The sequence below is a fragment of the Stigmatopora argus genome, chromosome 4, assembly GCF_051989625.1.
Source record: "Stigmatopora argus isolate UIUO_Sarg chromosome 4, RoL_Sarg_1.0, whole genome shotgun sequence".
Classification (NCBI taxonomy): domain Eukaryota; kingdom Metazoa; phylum Chordata; class Actinopteri; order Syngnathiformes; family Syngnathidae; genus Stigmatopora; species Stigmatopora argus.
Window position 1 is genome coordinate 4,062,539 of NC_135390.1, and position 6,832 is coordinate 4,069,370.

A 6,832-nucleotide genomic window follows, 5' to 3' on the forward strand; every position below is an offset into this window, starting at 1 on the left:
GATCTGCCTCAAAGCCTTCACAATCAGTTCTTGCGGGCTCTGCTGCATTAAACTAGACTGTTGCTTTTAACCAATCTGATTTCGAGTTGGCAACCCCACAATGGTTTTTCATAGGCATTAGCATTTTGCTGGCTGGGACATGTCATTGCTTTCACAAACTATGATTGGCTAGTAGGCGGACCAAAGCAGCCAGAGATCGCAAACTCCACCCACATGGCCGACAGTGGCAAAAACAAATGAATTCTGTTGCAGATTTCTCTCAGAAAGCTATTTTCCAGACGGACTTTTCCAGAAAAAAATTGGACATCATTAAGAAAGGGCGGTCAACTCCGAAGCTAGCAAGCCTGTTACAGCCGGGAATATGGTGTGTGCGGCACTTTCAGTGTGCTAACTTAGCTCCACAAGCAAATAGTATATTGTTGTTTTGATTTAAAGCCATTTTCAAAACGGACTATGCCGGAAATATGACAGGACAGGCTCGACTTTCATCATTAGCTTCGATGGCGATAGGAAAGAAGGAAGAAAGAAAGGAGGATGGATATTGTGTAAAAAGGATTTTTGGTGAGTAAAATATGGCAATATTCCTAAATAATATTTCAATTGTGGGCTAAGTTCTGATATCTGAAAAGCTCCAGTGTTTGTATTTAAGCTCCAGTGTTTGTATTTAATCACAAAATGCTGCTAGGAAGTGGATTTTACCCCAGTTTAATATTTGGCGTTTCACCATTGACGTCCATCGCTGTCTTTTCCCGGGAAAAATCACCCCCCTGGCCTGGTTGTAATGTCTCAAAAGCTCCAGTATTTGTATTCAATCAATAAATGATGCTAGGAAGTGGATTTTACCAAATTTTAGTATTTTAGTGCATTTTTTGTCATTTCACGTATGGACGTATCGACGTTCATCGCTGTCTTTTTACCGGGGAAATGATACGCCGGGCCCGGTTCTGGTTCTGATGTCTAAAAAGCTCCAGTATTTGTATTTAATCAATAAATGCTGTTTTCGGCTGGATTTTACCCCATTTTCGGGCAATGTTTGCCCGTACGCCATTGACGTTCATCGCTGTCTTTTCCCGGGAAAATCACCCCCTGGCCTGGTTTTAATGTCTGAAAAGCTCAAGTATTTTTATTTAATCATGAAATGCTGCTAGGAAGTGGATTTTACCCCATTTTTGTGCATTAATTTATTGATTATTTTTTATGTGTTGCAGCTGTAGCTGCAGTAGAGGATATATGTATATATATATATATATATATATATATATATATATATATCAGTGGGAGTCGGTGCATTTTCTCGTAGCGCCTTCAACGTATCAATCCAACCCTCAAAAACTATTTCATGGCTATAAAACCTCTACTGCAGCTAGAGCTGCGACACATAAAAAATAATCAATAAATCAATGCACAAAATGGGGTAAAATCCACTTCCTAGCAGCATTTCGTGATTAAATACAAATACTGGAGCTTTTCAGACATTAAAACCAGGCCAGGGGGCAATTTTCCCAGGAAAAGACAGCGATGAACGTCAATGGCGTACGGGCAAACATTGCCCGAAAATGGAGTAAAATCCAGCCGAAAACAGCATTTATTGATTAAATACAAATACTGGAGCTTTTTAGACATCAGAACCGGGCCCAGAGTATCATTTCCCCGGTAAAAAGACAGCGATGAACGTCGATACGTCCATACGTGAAATGACAAACAATGCACTAAAATTAGGTAAAATCCACTTCCTAGCAGCATTTATTGATTGAATACAAATACTGGAGCTTTTGAGACATTACAACCAGGCCAGGGGGTGATTTTCACGGCAAAAATTGCACTAAAATGGGGTAAAATCCACTTCCTAGCAGCATTTAGTGATTAGATACAAATACTGGAGCTTAAATACAAACACTGGAGCTTTTCAGATATCAGAACTGGGCCCACAATTGAAATATTATTTAGGAATGTAGCCATATTATACTCACCAAAAATTCTTTTTAACTGTACACAATATCAATCCTCCTTTCTTTCTTCCTTCTTTCCTATCGCCATCGAAGCTAATGATGAAAGTCGAGCCTGTCCTGTCATATTTCCGGCATAGTCCGTTTTGAAAATGGCTTTAAATCAACACAACAATATATTTGCTTGTGCAGCCAAGTTAGCGCACTGAAAGTGGCGCACGCCCCATTTTCCCGGCTGTAACAGGCTTGCTAGCTTCGGAGTTGACCGCCCTTTCTTAATGATGTCCATTTTTTTCTGGAAAAGTCAGTCTGGAAAATAGCTTGGTGAGCAAATCTGCCACAGAATCCATTTGTTTTTGCCTTTGTCGGCCATTGTGGGTGGAGTTTGCGATCTCTCGCTTTGGCCCGCCTACGAGCCAATCATAGTTGGTGAAAGCAATGACGTATCCCAGCCAGCAAAATGCGAAAGTGGTTGTAGATCAACAAAAATAATTCAGAATCCACTCTTCAATTTGTATATGAAAAGAGGTAAATAACAGTGGACAACAGTTTAAAACCAAACAATAGGAGACCAGTTGTTTGAGGTCTGAGACATGTTATTGACTTTTTTTTGGAATAGAATCTAAAACTTTCCATCACTACACAAATGGCCATATTATTTGTAAAAACACATTGCTATCATACCTGCTTCTTTCATGTTTTTTTTTCGCATGTCAATGTTTGCATAGTTGGACTGCATAGTTTAAAAACTTGATGGAATAGAGGGGAAAAACAGTCTTTGTTTCCTCAACCAGATTCTTAAAAAAAAAAAAAAAATTAAAGGGTAGACCTGTAGAAATATATGAACCCCCCCACCCCCTTGTGTAATCTATTAATCTAATGTGGGAAGGAAAAAAAAGATTTTACTATCTACTAAATCTGCTACTGAAAAGTGTGAGTAATGCCAATTAGACAAACCCTTTTCAGGAATTTATTATACTTTATAATAAACAGTTGATACGAGTAGTTAATAATTGTAATCACTATCCCAAAGGTAATGAACAAGCCTTTGAGTGTGCTCTCTCTTTAGTGCATGTGCGAGAGAGAAAGCTGAGAATAATTATAACTGTCTGACACCTTGCCTCAGAATTGAGGGCTTCGAATATCAGTAGTCATGCATGTATGCTGTTTTATTTTAGGGTTTCAAAGAGAAAACAGTTCCCTGTGAATAATTATCTCTCACACTGCCATAAATTGAGCCATATGTAATTTCGCTTTTGTTCACCGGTCACCACACATTTTTTTTATCATTAACATTATTCAAAGAATGACAAACCAGTGTTTTCAAGTAACTACTCATTAAGTGTCTTTCATTCTTTTTAACCTTCATATGCCACACTAAAACATGCAGAAAGCATCTCGGCATAGTCTTTCAAAAATAAGCTTCAACACCGTTAAAAAAACACTTTGCTTGGATGGCAAACCGAAACCTGATGTACTGGTCTGTCTGCTCAGAGGAGCAATCACAGTGAAAGGTTCCCACTGCTATGAGATGTGAATATGTCCATCGTTTTTTTTGTGCGTGTTCTTACCGGGACTGTGGGTGTGCTTGTCTGGTTGATTCACCTCTGGGGGATTAATTAAGTAATATTTCCACCTATACCTTTAAGCAATAATCCAAGTTACTCGCTAAGACACCGCTATATATAATTACAGATGCTGGCTTTCTCTGACATCATCCAGATGATCCTTTTCCTCTTTGCCACATTGGACACAAGGCCCATGGTTTCTCAGAACAAAATTTAAATATGGACTTGTTCCACCACCATTTCAATTTGCTTCAATCAATCCAAATGAGCTTGTACCCAGAAAAGCCAGCAGTCTTATTATGTTATTTTGATCTAGTTAGATAGCATTTTACTATGCATTTATATTTATCTGATAAACTCTTGAAGAGGAACTGAAACTTTTTTTATCTTTTCAAGAATGGACAGAGTGTGCCGTCTCTTCTGAAAACACGATATTGTACTCTGATTAATGTGGCATTGGTGGAGTAAGAAATAGAAGTAGATAATAGATAGCAGCCATGTCAATCTTAGTCGGGCACCATGTAGTACTGCCATGACATCATCAGTACAGGAGCTTTCACTATGAATCCTGCCAACTTTTGCTTTATACTATAAATATTTTAAAACAATGATCAGTTTTATATGTTATTAGATGTCAGATGTGTTCCTGAGACTTTAAAGTGCATTATCTTACAAAGGTGATTACACCCCTTTTATGCATTTTTTTAAAATTATCATTTTAGGGAACAACACTCAAGAAAAGACACTTTGATACAGTGTAAAGTAGTCACTGTAGAGCAGCGGTCTCAAACCGGTCCTCAAAGGGCTGCAGCGGGTGCAGGTTTTCATTCAAACCGAACAAGCAGACACCTTTTGCAAGTGTAATCAGTTGATTGCAGCCAGGTGCTACTCATTTTAGAAGACCCCTCATTGGTTAAACTGTCGACACTGGATCGGTTGAAACAAAAACCAGGACCCACTGTGGCCCTTTGCGGAATCGGTTTGAGACACCTGCTGTAGAGGTTGGATAATTGTATTGTATTTTCAAAATAACTCAAAACAGCAATGAATGTGTAAAATGTCAACAAAAGTGAATACACCCCAAGTGAAAGTCAGAATTAACCCAAAATTGGTACCAATTAAGCATTTTCCCTCCCTGTGTATTCCGACCGGCAGAGGATCTGGCGGGCTGGGATCCAGCTGCGCACCCCTCCTAGTCCACTAGTTACTGTAAGCCGCGGCCCCAGCGGCAAACGTCCAGAAGCCGCTCCACCTTGAATGCTGGGCCCCCATCGATCATCAGCAGAGGCGGTGGGGGTGGGGACAACGGGCTCATCTCGACCGGCTTGACCTGGGAAACGTGAAAGGTGGGGTGGGTGCGGAGTGCTGTTGGGAGCTTGAGGCACACAGTGCATGGGTTTACCACCCGTTCAATCTCGTAAGGACCGATGAAGCAGGGCGAAGCTTCCGGGATTCGGTACTAAGGGGGAGGTCCTCAGGAGGATAGCCATACCTTCTGGCCGACGACATTGGTCGGTGCCAGGGCGAGGCGGTGATTTGCTTATCTCTGAGTATGCGTGGAGGAGTGTTGTAATGAGGCACTGGCTTTGTCCCAGACACGTGCACACCTGGTAAGATGTGGCTGGACGGACGGCACAGCAATCTCTGCTTCCAGGGACGGAAACAATGGAGGTTGATATCCAAGAGAACCGTCGAACGGGGTCAGATTGGACGAGGCATTAGGGTGCGAATTGTAGGCATAATCGATCCAAGGCAGCTGGTCACTCAAGGTGGTCGGATGGGCATGGGTGGTGCAGCAAAGTGCTGCTTCCACCTGTTGGTTAATACACTCACAATGACTGTTTGTTTTAGGGTGGTATTGAAGCTCACACAGATGTCCAGCACTGAGCTGAAGGGTTAGGGTTAGGTGAATGTCGGTGGATATTCCGTGCAGATGGAACACATGATGTCATGGGCTCCTCCTGAAATGTTTTTTTTTCTTCTTGTTATACTGAAGGCCTCTCATTTAATACTAGTGTTGCAGTAATTTTTCCGCAATGGCTGTGAGTCTTTCAGTAGTGAATACAATGTTTGAGCAAGATGTAAAAAATCCAGTGTGTTCGAGAGGTCATCCTAAATTATGTCTGTCTGCCCTCTTAAACTGAGATGTGCACATGCACGCACACTGAAATACCTACGTGAACGTGGCCTCCCTGCAATCCCTTACAGTAGATAAATGTGTGTAATAATAGTAGGTGTTCCAAATGAAAAAGGAGGACCACCCAGGACTAGTGGTATCACCCAGCTGACCTCCACGGCTGATGGATGAAGGCTATTCACATCAAGCCTTTAACACCTTCAGTTACCTCTTTCCAGCCCAATACACGCAAGTGCGCACACATACAGATTCACTCAATAGTCAATACAAGCACTGCACAATCCTCTAAGACAAATGGACAGACTTCAAGCATGCACACACACACAACCTCCAAAAAAACAGAGTGGGAGGGAGGCAAAGAGTGAAAAAGACAGGCTGTGGTGTCCTCCAAAGATAGAACTAACACTATCTCACCCTTTTCTCCTTTTCGTTTGAGTTTCTTTCCAAGCAAATGCACAATCCTCGTCAGGAAATGAATACCCAGTACAGCATTAGGGTGAGGACTTCATTTACCCCAGAAAGGCTCTTTCAGGCCCTCTGTGTCTCCGTGTGTGCATGTTCTTGTGTGTCTGTGTGCGTGTGTGCATGTTCTTGTGTGTCTGTGTGCGTGTGTGTGAGTTGGGGTGGAGGTGGGGAGTGCGGAGGGGTGAGCAGCGGGTTGCGATGCTGTCAAATATCCCCCCCGCTTTTAATGGCCCAGCTGCATCATTAGGTAGCACACACACAAACTGGGCCCAAATAGAATGAAGAAAGAGGTGGAGCATATAGACAAGTCTATCACACGAAGTATGAGGAGAGGAAGGGAGCATTTGCCATTAACTAGCATGCATTCGGGAGTTGAAAGACAAAAGTAGCAGGGGAGGGAGAGGGCTGCTGCACACAAGCATCGGACTACATTCCGAGGTAGGTTAGGGTGACACAAAAACACAGTCGGAAGAGTTACAACAGACCCTAGTGATTAACATTGAGCAACAATGCCAGGCTTGTCATATTCTATCAGGAGATACATAGGCAGGTGTCAAGATGACATGCTCAGGAAATATTACACACATGTAAACATGGATGGACGTGCACACACCCATGCTCTCCAGTTTAAGTTACAAGAGGGGCCAGAGCCGCCTCTACCTACTGAGGAGACTATGGTCCTTTGGAGTATTAGGACACTGCTGACGGCCTTTTAC